The following is a 15,423-nucleotide window of genomic DNA, read 5'->3' as shown; positions in this document are numbered from 1 at the left end:
TGAACAAGTGGAATGAAAATTTCTCTCTCTCTCTCTCTCTCTCTCTCTCTCACTCTCTCTCTGTGTCTCTCTCTCTTTCTCTCTCTCTTTACCTATCTCTCTCACTCTCTCCCCATCTCTTTCAAATACATAAAATAAATCTCGAAAAAAAAAACAAATTTTCAGTTGCATAAGAGTAATAAGTTCAAGAGATCCGATGAATATTTTGATAAATATAGTTAAAAACAGCATATTGTATTACTTGGAAATTGCCAACATAGATTTTAAGTGCTCTGACAATCCCCCCCCACCCTTCCACCAACACACAAAAATAAGAATGTAGCAGATCCTGGGAAGCAGATATCCTGGTTCAAATAATTGGGTTCCTTCAACACACTGAAAAACTTAGATTGAGTTCATTTTTCTAGCTTCAGCCCTAGTCCTGCCTTGACTGTGGGTATTTAGGAGTTGAACCAATGGATAGGAGCTCTTTCTGTGCCTACTTATCTGTCTCTCTTTGTCTTTGTTTGGCTCTCAAATAACTAAAAAATAAGTTTTAAAAAATGGATATGTCAGAAAATGTCATAGCTGAGAAAGAACTTTTAAGATCAATTTCATTCAAAATAGCTATATGAAGAACTAACTACATTGGAATAAATTTAATCAATATGTTAATGACCTCTATGATGAAAATTATAAAACATTAAAGAAATAGAAGAAGACATTAAAAACTGGAAAAATCTTCTATGATTATGAATTGGAAGAAGCAATATCATCAAAATGTCCATGCAACTGACAGCAGTTTACAGATTCAATGTGATCACTATCAAAATACCATTTTTCTCAGATCTAGAAAAAATGATGTTAAAATTCATATGGAAACAAAGAACCCTGAAAAGCTAAAGCAATCATACACAACAAAAACAAAGCTCAAGGCATCAAAATACCAGATTTCAAGACATACTACATGGCAGTTATCATCAAAACATCCTGATGCTGCCACAAAAATAGACATGTAGATCAATGGAACAGAATAGAAACTCCAGAAATCAATCCACACATCTACAACCAACTTATCTTTCACAAGTATCTAAAATCAATCTCTGGGGCAAAGACAGTCTCTTCAAATGGTGATGGGAAAACTGGATCTCCACATGCAGAAGTATGAAACTAGTTCCCTACCTTGAGAGTATTTCAGGCATGGAAAGCCAAGACACTCTGGCAAAAGATCTCTGTGAGTGAGATCCCAGTGGAAAGAACAGGTCATCAAAGAAGGAGGTACCTTTCTCTGAAGGGAGGAGAGAACCTCCACTTTGACTATGACCTTGTCTAAACAAGATAAGAGTCGGAGAACTCAGAGGGCTTCCATAGCCTTGGAAACTCATGACTGGAGCATAGGGAGATTACTGATGCCATAGACAGGAGTGTCAATTGGTAAAGTCAACAACAGGAGTCACTGTGCACTTACTCCTCATGTAGGATCTCTGTCCTTAATGTGCTGTACATTGAGATTTAATGCTATAACGAGTACTCAAACAATATATTTCACTTTGTGTTTCTATGGGGGTGCAAACTGTTGAAATCCTTACTTAATGCATACTAAACTGATCCTCTTTAAAAAAAAAAAAAAAAAAAAAAAAAAAAAAAAAAAAAGAAAGAAATTATCAATTCCCAACTTGACTCTCACTGGGATTAAACATGACAATAGGTCTGCTCTGATTTCATCATCATTTAAAAAAAATCATCTCTTATTTTTCACTTTATGTTTCTGTGTGGGAGCAAACTGTTGAAATCCTTTCTTAATGTATACTAAGCTGATCTTCTGTATATTAAGATAATCGAAAATGAATCTTGATGTGAATGGAAGGGGAGAGGGAGTGGGAAAGGGGAGGGTTGTGGGTGGGAGGGACGGTATGGGGGGGAAGTCATTGTAATCCATAAGTCGTACTTTGGAAATTTATATTCATTAAATAAAAGTTAAAAAAAAAAAAAGAAACTAGTTCCCTACCTTATACCTTACTAAAAAATCCACTCAAAATGGATCAAAGATGTAAATATATAACTGAATACCATTAAATTAGTAGAGAAAATTGGAAAAACTCTGCAAGACATAGGTATAGTCAAAGACTTCTTAGAAAAGACCCCAGAAGCACAGGCAATCAAAACAAAAGTTGACAAAGTTGACAAATTGGATTATATCAATCTAAGAAGTTTCTGCACTGCAAAAACAAACAAAATAACAAAAAAGCAGCAAAGTGATAAGGAAACCAACAGAATGGGAGAAAATATTTGCAAACTATGCAACTGATAAAGGGTTAATAACCAGACTCTATAAAGAGCTCAAGAAATTCTACAACAAAACAAGCAATTCAGTTAAGAAATGGGCAAAGGACTTGAACAGGTATTTTTCAAGAGAGGAAATCCAAATGGCCAACAGACGCATGAAAAAATGTTTAGCATCACTAGCCATCAGAGAAATACAAATCAAAACCTCAATGGGGTTTTTCTAACCCCAGTTAGAATGGCTGTCATACGAAAATCAACAAACGACAAATGCTGGTGAGGATATAGGAAAAAAAGTACACTTATCCACTGCTGGTGGGGATATAAACTGATCCAGCCACTGTGAAAGACAGTATGGAGATCCCTCAGAAATCTGAATATAGACCTACCATATGATCTAGTCATCCCACTCCTCGGAATTTACCCAAACCAAAATAAATTAGTATATGAAAGAGTTTTCTGTACCCCTATGTACATTGTGGCTCAATTCACAATAGCTGAGATATGAAATCAACCTAGATGTCCATCAACTGTTGACTGATAGAGAAATTATGGTATATATACACTATGGAGTACTACTCAGCTGATTAAAAAAAAAAAGAAATCCTGTTTTTTTTTTTTTTTTTTTTTTTATCTTTTATTTAATGAATATAAATTTCCAAAGTACGTCTCATGGGTTACAATGGCTTTCCCCCCCATACCGTCCCTCCCACCCACCACCCTCCCCTTTCCCACTCCCTCTCCCCTTCCATTCACATCAAGATTCATTTTCGATTATCTTAGTATACAGAAGATCAGCTTAGTATACCTTAAGTAAGGAGAAATCCTGTTTTTTGCAACAAAATTGATGTAACCAGAAGTCATTATACTTGGTGAAATAAGCCAAAAAGACAGATATCATATGTTTTCCCTAATCAGGGTAACTAAGAGATTACATAAAATGTAATGTACTGTAGTAAAATGGACATTTTGAGATTCAATGGTTGTTTATAAACCATGTGTCTTTCACTGAAAAATATTTTTTTTTTCTTTATGCTATTTGTTGAACTGTTTTACTTAGTGTAGGGTTAACCTTATGATCATTAAGTAGATTAAAAGTAGATCTCTGTAAAAATTAAGACAAGGAATGGGAGAGGGAGTAGGAACAAGGTTTGGATCATGGGTGGAAGGGAAAGAAGTCTCACTGTGTTCCTAAAACTGTATATATGAAGCACATGAAACTTGTATAACTTAAATAATTTTTTAAAAAAAGTGTAAGTAACAAATATGTGAATAATTCATGCTAATTTTACTTATTAAGCCATTCCATATCATACACATTTATCAAAACATCATACTTTATGTCATGAATAAGTATAATTTTTTTCAATTGAGCATTTAGATAAATTAAAATGTTTACAAATATAGAAACATAAAAAGTTATAGTAACACTACAGATAAACAAAAAAGTAGAGTTCAAAGTTTCCAAAGAGAAAAAAATTGAAAGATTTCACACAAAAATTATTTTCAAATGTTGAAAGAAAATTAAATAAGGCAACTATATTTAATTACAAATATGTCTATTGTGTAATACTTCTCTAGAAAAATTATGGGCATTGTTGCATTGATAATTATAGAGAAAAGTATTCCAAGTTCAAAAAATAGGTATTGACTTTGAAAGAGCAAATTTCTCTTTATACCCAAGAAAAAAAAAAAGGAAAATATCTTTGGCACAAAATTTTTTGTAGAGACTCAGTTCAGGAAAAAATAGAGTGAACTGAAAAAGAGTATTGTATTATATACAAAATGTAAAATACAATCAAATATTAAGCGAATCACAAGGATTAGAAAGGCATCTTTAAGTGTCATACTTTCCAACTGCTGTTCCAGCTTGAAAAAGAATAAAGCATAATTATATCCTTGTTGGAAGTTTAAAGGAAAAAAGAGGCCCATACTAGATTTTATTGACTAAAATATGCCAATTAGATCATTATATTGTACTGTATTGTACCTTAGTACTATTGCACAAAAATACTACAGCCAAAGTAAACACACAGTGTTTACTAATGCTGGTCCCAGCCCCAGTGTTTGGTCACAAATCATTGTCCACTTAATAGGTTGAATACATACCTAGATTTCTCATCTAATTCTTCCTTTGACTGACTCTTGAACTTTTCTTGAACATCCTATGGAAAGAATTTCTTTGCATCTTCAGATCCTGGAATTGTTCCTGCCACATGGTAGGGGCTAGAAGAACAAGGGTTGAAAGAAAGAAGGGGTAGTTGAGCAGGTAAATATTTTCCAGATCTAAGAATTGGATCTGGGTTGCTGTCCATGAGTCAAAGAAGGTTGACTAGAATGGATACAATGGTGAGAAGAAGAGCAAAGCTTGGTTAGGCAAACAGTGAGAGAGCTCCCAGCAGTGGGAGAGGCTGGTAGAAGGGGGGCAACAGAGGGGGCATGCAGCCTCAGGGTGTTTATAGGTTGTTTTCTCCAGGCAGATGGAGCCTTGCTTGATAGGCATTTTACAGCTGTAGCTGTTATTGAATGTCAGGGGACTGATGATTAGGCTTGCAGAAGGGAATTTTCTATCTTGCTCAGCAGAATTTTGTGTTTAGGCTACTTAAAACTGGACAGATCTTGGACTCTCAGGGTTGGGCACAATATACTGTTTGGACATGCATGAATGTGCAGGTAAGGGGTCTTGAAATGAAGGACTTTTGATCAGGGGCAAGGTTTTTAAGATGGAATCCATTTGGTGTCTCATATTTTGTATGATCCTATATTCCATTTTAAATATGAAATTGTAAGAGGTTTTAGTAGCTTTGGGAGGTGACTGAGATATCAGTCATATACTATGTTGGGCAAGCATTGGTCTCTGGAGTGTTTTCAGCCCCTTTGCTCTCTAAATAACCAGAGCTCTGGAATTAACCCATAATGGACTGGAGCAACTTTAATGGTATAAACACTTCTGCTTTCCAACAGAAGTCTAAACTGTATTTCTCTTTTTTTAAGATTTTATTTGAGAGGTAGAGTTACAGACAGTGAGAGGGAGAGACAGAAAGGTCTTCCTTCCGTTGCTTTACTGTCCACATGGCTGCAACGGCCGGAACTGTGCTGATCCAAAGCCAGGAGCCAGGTGCTTCTTCCTGGTCTCCCACACATGGTCCTTGGGCCATCTTCTACTGCTTTCCCAGGCCACAGGAGAGAGCTGGATTGGAAATGGAGCAACCGGGACTAGAACCAGCTCCCATATGGGATGCCAGCACCGCAGGCAGAGGATTAACCTACTGTGCAATGGCGCTGGCTCCTGAGCTGTATTCCTTAATTTTTAAATGAATTTTATTTTCTTGAAAGGCAGAGAGATGGAAAAATAAAGAAAGAGGTAAAGACAGAGACCTCCCATATATTCTTTCACTGTCTAAATGCCCACAATTACCAGGCTGGGCCACACTGAAGTCAGGAGTCAAGAACTTAATCCAACTTTCCCATGTTGATTATAGAGACCAATGTACTTGGTCATCACCTGATGCCTTCCAGGATTTGCATTAGCAGGAAACTTGAATCAGAATTGGAGCTGGAACTTGAACCACTACATTCTGATATGGGATATAGGCATTCCAAGTGGCATTATAACTGCTACACCAAATGCTCACAACTGCATTTTATTTTTAAAAAAACACATAGATGCCCTTGACAATTTCCTTTTCTTATCATCAGAATAGCTTCTAGGTGAAATTTAAGTTTGTACCCAAATTAGTTGGAGGACAGAGTTGTGGTAAGATGATTTAAGCCTCCACTTGCAATGCTGGCATCCCATATCAGAGTGACCAAGTACTTGAGCCCCTGCCACCCATAGTGTAAACCCAAATTGAGTTCCTGGTTCCAAGATTTAACCTGGAACTTTCAGTGTGTGTGTGTGTGTGTGCATTGCTCTACCTTTTAAATAAATAAATTAATGATTTTAAGAAAAAAATGAGTTGGTACTCTGTTAATGACAAGTAAGAGAAATCAGACTGAATAAGCTTAAACTAAAATGCAAATTTTTATGGAAATCAAGCCTATGGTATCAAGAGCAAGGCTGCCCCAGGTTATCAGGGTTTCCAGCAATACGAGTCTCAACTGCACAATAAAACATTGGGAAGACATAAACAACAAGTATTGACTATAGCCTGCATTCTAATGGCTTGTCTGATTATTTTCCTATGTGCATTGATATAAAAAATCATCTGAGTTTGAATAAAAAGTCAATAATTATCATGCATTGTTTTTTCACATTAATAAGTAAAACAAAACATTTTGAAACATACATGATATTTGTTTGGGGCACATTAGGGATCTCACTAATAATATTCAATTATTTCACATGTCCAGTTTTCCTAAGTGCTGTGACCTGCTTCAGCATACCCACTTCTAAGTACCATTCAGTACCACAGAAACTTCTGTCCTGATACCCATTCATCTAGCATTGATATTTTGAGCCTCAGCCTTAAACACTAGGCCAGGATTCCCAAAGTTCGTGCTCCAAATTTCTGTCAAGCTATAAGAAAAGGAGAAGGAGTTGCATAATTGCTGCAAGGATATTGTTAAATCAGCTGAGTTTGTGTCAAGTGCCCCCTTAGGATAAGCAATAAAATCAATATAGACAATGTTTTACAATAATAAATTCAATAAATGAAGTTTTTGAGAAGTAGAATAATACTATGAAGAACTGGTAGAAAACTTTGAACATTGTGACTTTAGATTGCAAACAGAATCTGATTTGTCTGAAAAAAAAAATCCCTTTAATGATGAAGAAACACTGGGTAAATGCTTGCTTAGTCATCCAGTGCACTTTGTGTTACTATAGCACAACAGCATTTACAAAACAGTGCTTGCTAGAACTAATGTGCAAAGGAATGAGTGAATCATATAAGTATGTCCTTAGTGACTTGGGAATATTTATTCACTTAAAATTAACTTTACTACAGCATGGAATAGGTCACAGATTATTCAATAAAAAGGAAATTATCTTCACTAAAATTTTTGATCAATGTACACCCTTTGCTGCTTCCTCATTGTAATGCAGTCAATATTTAGAGGGAAAAGATCAACAGAAAACAAACTGCAGGACCTGCAACTTCAGGAGAGGATTTACCATTTGAAGACATCGCATTGCTCATAGTAGATTGGTATGTTTCCCTCTAGTGGTTAAAAGACATTTAACTCCATCAGCCAAGTCACTTTTTGTAAAACAAAGCAGAAAAGCAGAACAAGGCAATATTTAGTGAAACAAAAATTAACATGGATTTTAAATTAAATGATTTGCAAGTACAATCAAGTCTGGTTATTATGGAGAAACTAATTCATAGTTTAAATACCTGATCAATTTCCACAAGATGAACAAGGACAGAGAATATTTTAAACTCTGGCTGATGAGAGATGCTGATGATGAGTAAGGAAATGAAAATCAGAAGGGGAAACAATTAAAATACTTAGTAAAACCAATTCATTTTAATGTGACACAAGATTAGTAATGAAGTGAAATTAGCAATTTTTAATACCATGTTGCATTGAAATATCCAAAGTCATATCTGGCTTCATTCCTATGATGACTGCATTTCTCTTGTGACCCTGCAGCCTCAGGGAAAAGAGTGTTCCACTTCACAGAGAGAAAAAATAGTGAGACTCTAATCACAAAAATCATTTGCTGAAATATATTTCAGCACCAAAAAAATAAAATTCACAATAATCTAATCAAGGTGGGTTATTTATAAAACTGGTTACATTTAATTCTTTAAAATGCAAGGCAATTACAAAAACACTCCATCTCTCTTGTAAAAACTATGGGCATGTAAGGATATTGACTATCAACTCTACAGCAAAATGCCAGACCAGCTCCAAATATGCACACTGGGGTTCCTTGAGCAATCAAACTTGCTGAAATTAAGGGTCAAAAGATCAGCACTGTAACTTTAGGCAACCTAGGGGAAGACAACAATCTTCCACCTTTGTTGTATTCTGTGAACTGGCCATGATCACAGAATGTGAAAAACAGCTATCAGATCACAGGATCATTTCTGCGCCAGAAAGCACCTGCAGTTATTATGTACAAAGGAAGCTCACAATGCCAGGCTTTGAGAAGCACATAAAGATAGCTGTCCTTCCAATTTTTCATAGGGAAATATGTGCACCTCATAGAGCAAAGAAAATGCATGATACAGACACACAAGTACAAATGCTTCCCAACTCAACTATTCAGTTTGGTTTACACTATGAATTATTAAAGGAATATGGAAGAGAAGAGATAAAATCAGAAGCTTCATATTATCAGCTCATCACCCATTAAAAGGCAATAGATTCTCAAAGAAAAAGGCTGAACAAAAGAAACAATTATTCTACAACTCTTCTTTTTGTTTAACAGGGTATAAACATAGTGGCCAATAAATTTATCTTGCCTTTCTAAAAGCAAATAAAAAGCTGGAAATAAAACTTCATGCAATTATTGATGGTTTACTTCATATATTTATTCATTGTCCACACTAAGCTACAGAGAAAATAGAAGAAACATGGCTCCAATCCTCAAGAGAACAGAATCAAATGACAAATACACAAATTGCTATTTTATGTTTTGTTTATATTTAGTATCTGCTATACAAAACTGCAGGGAGACAGAGCAGAGTTCATGTTTTAAAAAATTTGAAGAGAGTTACCAGTTGTGAAACTCACATGTGGAAATTCAAAATACACATCTTCGTCCATACTGATCAATTAAAATATATCACACAGAAAACATATTAGTTAATAAGTGATGTCAGAACCAAATGAAACGTGTGGAAGTCATTAATGTTCATGCACAATAGAATGTGTAAAAGGCTTCAACCAATAATAGAACAGATTACTAATGTTAAGTCATTTTGATCTTATTTTATTGTTTTCCTTTTTTATCTTATTGAACTTCAGAAAATTTATTAAATCTGAGACTTCTGGACGAGCTGGAGTTTGACCTAAGAAGCGACGCTGCTGACTGGGACATCTGCATCTCATATTGGAATGCCTTAGTTTGAGTCCCAGCTCTGCTTCCAATTCCAGATTCGTGCTAACGTGCATCCTGGGAGAGAGCAGATTATGGCTCAAATAGTCGGGCCCCAGCCACTGCCCACGTGGGACACCCTGAGTGTGTTCTTGGTCCCCGGGCCGTAGCTGGCATTTGGGGAGTCAACCAGAGGATTGTGGTGTGCCTTCTCTCTGTCTCTCTCTAAGTTATTTTTTTTAATTCATTTTTATTTATTTACAAGGTAGAGTTACAGAGAGGCAGAGAAAAAGAGAGAGAGGTCTTCCATGCCCTGGTTCACTCTCCAAATGGCAGCAAAATCCAGAGCTGAGCCGATCCAAAGTCAGGAGCCAGTAGCTTCTTCCAGGTCTCCTATGTGGATACAGGAGCCCAAAGACTTGGGATGTCTTCCACTGCTTTCCCAGACCAGAGCAGAGAGCTGGATCTGAAGAGGAACAGCCAAGACTAGAATTAGTGCCCATATGGGATGCTGTGCTTCAGGCCTTGGCTTTAACCTACTGCACCATAGTACCAGCCCCCAGATAAGTTTTTTTTAGAAAGAAAAATATTCCAGTCTCTGTGGCATAGATGAGCTTTCTGAAATAGGAAAAATTTTGCATCATGTATCGATATCCATCACACAGGGCCTTTTTTGTTGTAATGTTATCAAAAATGATGAGTGTTTTTGTATATGGATTCCTAATTCATTCACTGCAATTTCAGAGATTTGATACTTGTACATAAACACAAGCTATCACTGTATATGTCCCAAACATCAAGGAAAGAATCCTACATTATGTTTAAAAATAAATCTTTGGCCAGTGCCACGGCTCAATAGGCTAATCCTCCGCCTTGGGGCGCCGGCACACCGGGTTCTAGTCCCAGTCACGGCGCCGGATTCTGTCCCGGATGCCCCTCTTCCAGGCCAGCTCTCTGCTGTGGCCAGGGAAGTGCACTGGAGGATGGCCCAAGTGCTTGGGCCCTGCACCCTATGGGAGACCAGGATAAGTACCTGGCTCCTGCCATCGGATCAGCGTGGTGCGCTGGCTGCAGTGTGTGGGCCGCGGCGGCCATTGGAGGGTGAACCAACGGCAAAGGAAGACCTTTCTCTCTGTCTCTCTCTCTCTCACTGTCCACTCTGCCTGTCAAAATAAATAAATAAATAAAATATAAATCTTTTAATCTAGAAGATTTAAATTTTGATTGTATATTGAGTCAATCGAATATGAAGCTTAAATTTCTTGACATAGCCTAGTTAACATGAAAATAAAATAAGATCTTGGTAAAATTCTATCTCACTGAAATACAGAAGATAGCTGATAAGAAAGGAGAAATTTGTGGTAAAGAGAGTATACAGATGAAAGAAATGAAAGACTAGTAAGTGGGAAATGGAAGATGGATGGCAGACCCAAAGTACTTCTAGAATATCTTTCATGGAGAGAAAAGACCTATTGTCAAGAACACATATTAGAACTGTATGATGCTTTTTTCCTCCCACAATATACTATTCTCATTTTTGTGAAGGATATGAAAAGAACTTTCTCTGTCTTCACTTCTATAAATTATTCTTTTGAGAGCTGCCTCATGGATAAACACAGCCCCACAAAGAAGCAGGGGCATTAGTATTTCCCAGGATGTACAAAAGATACTTAATAGAGGTAATGAATGCCCTGGCCAGGAGCCAGAATAACAAGCTCCAGCCACAAAGTCATGAGTCAAGTTCAAGACAACCACATAGACAAATGCAGAGTCCAGTGAGCCATTTTTGCTAAACCAAAATTTTTATGCCACTGTAATCAATTAGTTTATTTTTTGCTTTACTTGGTAACTATTTCCTGGGCAATAGCCTGAGTGGTAGCAGTGGAATGCCATCTATCACAGAATGGAAAGTTTTATTAAAAGTTTTAAGTGCCTTGGCATAAAGCCAAAAAGAGAAGGTAGATGGCCATCCTCTCTAACTGTAACAAGGTACTGAGTTTTGCCTCTGCTTTTTTTTTATGTTGAGATTGGAAGAACTCTAAGGAGTCAAAAAGATCTTTCAACTTGTAGGTTTTATCTCTCAGGTTGTTTCAGAGCATTGGTGAGACTGATTAATTCTCAACATTAGCCATAGATAACATGATGATTATGAAATTGAAAAAGCATTAGTTGAATTATATCTCTGATTTCTAACAGAACTGAGTTTTGAAACACAGCACAGTCTACTCAAATACTATCCAAATTGCACCAGTGTGTCTTTTTTTTGGATGTGTTCTAAAGAACTCCCTTTCCATCTTCCTCTTTTCTCTTTTCCCTCTCCTTCTTGCCACCTTATGCTGTAACATAGAGAAGCAAAGTGTCATGCAAATTAAGTAGATAATCCACCAATTAATTAATTATCATTACAGAAACCAGCTAACTCATGCTTTATTTACATTTTCAACATTGAAATTGGATAATTCAACACATTGGGAGAAACTAATAGAAAAAGTTATCCTCACATTGTATGAGACTTCCTTAAAATGTTTATACTGTGTGTCACTATTAATTGCATCATCCATCTCATTGACAACACACACCTCAACTATTCTAAACTAAAATGTAGAGAAATCCATTTGTATAGGATTTTACTAGCAAATCCTGATGTTACTGTAAATTCCTTCCAACATAGGTTTGGAAAGCACTGTGGATTTTACCTACAAACTCAGTGCAGTATACAATATTTCACTAAAAGCCTGAGAGAATAGCATTGCAAGATGAAGATGATACGATTGGGCCAGAGATTAGTTTTTAAAATGAATGAAAAATAGTTGGGTATTTTCAACTAAAGGGATTGATACTATATTTCACCAGTTTTCACACCTGTCTTCCTTCTGAACAAATGCAGATAGATTAAAATTCCTAATTATTTTCTTGTGCATAGGACTTTCCCCTGGCTGATATATAGTATGTTAGACAGGATAAAGTAAGAGCTGATCAAGTTTTCCAGGCTAGGATAAGGTCATAGGCTGGTGTTACCTGGGAGGCAGATTCACCTTTAGCTCTGTTTGTGAGGAAAGGATGGCATTTCCATCCAAGAAAAGCTAAAAGGAGAAGTCTGCTCTCTTCCAAGATTCTACCTGGGCAATATCATTCTTCAAAGGTCAAGAACACTGAACCCTGAAGTCTGTTGTATTCTTGGAGGAAAAGGAACAAAGTCTTAGCTATCCTAACAGAGATGAATAGATATTGCTGAATTTGGTCCCGTGGAGTTCTCAATATCTATATGCAACCTACCTACTTAACATTGGTTTGTACACGGTATATGTTTTCTGTGAATCAAACCTCTTAGCATAACTTTCCAGTAGAATTATATGTCCTATAAGTCACCTATTTCCAAGATTGCTGCAGGGTAGCAAGATTTGAATATGTCACTCACCAAAATTCCATGAAACTAATTACCCAAGGGAATTCATGAAACATTGCTTAGATTACTGTGCCTCACCAGTGAAGTAATGAGACTGGTTTACACAAGGCATACTCAAAAATTACATCTATCTGGAACGTATTGATCAATGCACACATTTTAGGAGATCTGTGCAAATTCTACCTGGTTCAATTCTTTCCTCCCTGCAAAGCCTTCCCTACCAATGCTGCTGAACATATTTCTCTCCACTGCATTTATTTTACATGCCACTCATATATAATCACATATTTATGATGTTATTATGATGTAATTTTTAGTTATTGTGTATGTTTGCATATAACACTCATTCAAAACTGCCTTTTACATTGATATGGGAAATTATTTGTTATCTATTTGGTGTATAAAAACATTCATTGTAATAAAACAACATGTTTTATTTACACCATTTTTGAGGACTGAGCATCCAGGATGGCTTAGCTGCATTCTGGCTCATGTCTCTTGTGAGGTTTTAGTTGATCTGTCAGTCATGGCTCCAGTCATCTCAAGTCTTTGTCTGGGCTGGAAGACACACTTTAAACACAACACACCTGACACTTGCCAAGTCTTAGTTCCTCGGTGGTTGTTGACCTAAAGCCTCAATTCTTTACCATGTCAGGCTCTGCATAGTGCTGCTCAGAGCAAGGTGGCTAGCTTCACATGAGGCAACTGTCAAGGGAGAAGAGAGGGGAAGGAGGAGGGAGGGGGGAAACGGGTGGATTAGGGCAAGGAAGAACTGAGGTGGAAGCCATGAGTGCTTTCATAATCTGTTATTTAAAATCACAATCACAGTACCTCTACCATATTCTATTTTCCACAATGGATATGTAGGAAAAGGCTAGTTAGCAGCATAAATACAAAAGTGAGACATTTTGAGAACCATCATAGGATCAACTACCACAAAAATGTTACTGTGTTTCTTTTCACTATTCTCTTGTCAGGGGTTCTAACATCATGCCTTCTCGAAATAGGAATAGCTATTCATTAAACTGATTGTTGTCCCCCATATCCTCAAAATATATCATTTATTCTTTCATTTATCACAAATAATTGTGGCATTTAAGCACAATAATTTATTAACAGTAGAGTCACAAACTAAAAGTGAAATGATATAGATACATTATAACAATAAACAAATGCATGTGACTTTTAACTCTATTATTCAATCATATTTCCCTTTATCTCCAAATGTTTATTTTTACAAGAAGTATTTATTTTCTTTCCATAGCTTCCAGGGATATAAGGCTGTGAAATACTTCTCTGAATATTATGGGAAGAGAAATAGAGAGTTTTATGTAATCATGAATGTGAGAATGTTTTTCTTTACAACATTTAGCAAAATTTAAAGATATGAAATAAAAGATAAAAAAGAAATCCATAATTATACTATAATTCCAAAGAAAAATTATGTTTCTATGAATTGTTAAAGTTTGAGTATATGAGACATTTTGACAACTGGATTTGAAATTTGATTCCCCAGTTAAATATTTGTTCGTGTTCCTGCATACACTATTACAAGAGAACAAATTGAGCATTTAGTATTAGTACAAGCTGTGTTAACTGATACTATTAATAATCTACCTAACCTGGAGCCAGCACTATAGTGCCTATTTGCTCCACTTCCAATCCAGTTTCCCACTAAAGTGGAAGAAATGAAGGAGCAGCAAAGATGGCACAAGTACTTGAGCTTCTTCCATTCATGTGGGAGACCCAGATGAAGCTCCTGGCCTTCAGCCTGGCCCAAGGTTGTGGCCATTTTCAGAGTGAACCACTGAACAGAAGATTCTCTATCTTTCTCTCTGTCCCCTTCCTCCCTCCCTTCCTCTACCTCTCTGTAACTTTGCCTTCCAAATAAATAAGTAATTCTTCAAAAAAATTACCTAATCTTTAACTATTAATTTCATTTTTGTCAGGAAATCCTAACATTGTTCATATTTCTAGATCTCCATACAATAATTAGTGCCCCAAATCTAGTAGTGATGTTGTTTTTGAGTGATTAATTCAAATCACATTTTCCATTTTTCATGAAAATTTCATAAGCATGGTGATGAAGTATGCCTTATAAAAGAAAAGAAATTAAGGAAAATATGCAATACCTCAATCCTTAATAGAATGTTGAATGAAAATCCCAAACAGGTATGTCCATGTCCCAGTATCTGCAACCTCTGAATTTGCACTTGTTTGGCAAACAAGTCTGTCTTTATAAAAGATGTACCGAGAAACACACAGAAAGGGAAGAAGTTTACTCGAATATGGAGGCAGAAAATCAAGTTATGATGACACAGCAGCCAAACAACTAAGACCCACCAGAAATAGAAGAGGCAACAAAAGCTTCTGGCCTACAGTGTTACCAAGAGAACACAGCTCTGCCAAAACCAAGGTGAGAATCTGACAATTTCAGATTTCTGGCCTCCAGAACAGTGAGAAAAAATATATTGTTTTACACCACCTAGATTATAATAATTTGTTATAACAGCCCTAAGAAACTAATATGCACTCCAACCTAAACAGTATCCTAACTCTAATTTATGTGTTGTTTTTGCAGAATGCTCAACCTTTCCCAAAGCCAACAACAGAAAATGCCAACACCTGCACTAACACTTCCCAATGCCAACAGCTGCACTATTCAGGATTCTCTTCTTGTGTAGAGGTAAGCCTATTCAGTACTAATTCAAACAACTGGCAAATGAGAATAAATTTATTAATTGATTCATTGCCATGTTATTCT

This window comes from Oryctolagus cuniculus, chromosome 5, assembly GCF_051225735.1.
Source record: "Oryctolagus cuniculus isolate XC-2025 breed Fujian yellow rabbit chromosome 5, ASM5122573v1, whole genome shotgun sequence".
Taxonomy (NCBI): Eukaryota; Metazoa; Chordata; class Mammalia; order Lagomorpha; family Leporidae; genus Oryctolagus; species Oryctolagus cuniculus.
The sequence above is the reverse complement of the archived record's forward strand: the minus strand, read 5'-3'. Positions refer to the sequence as shown.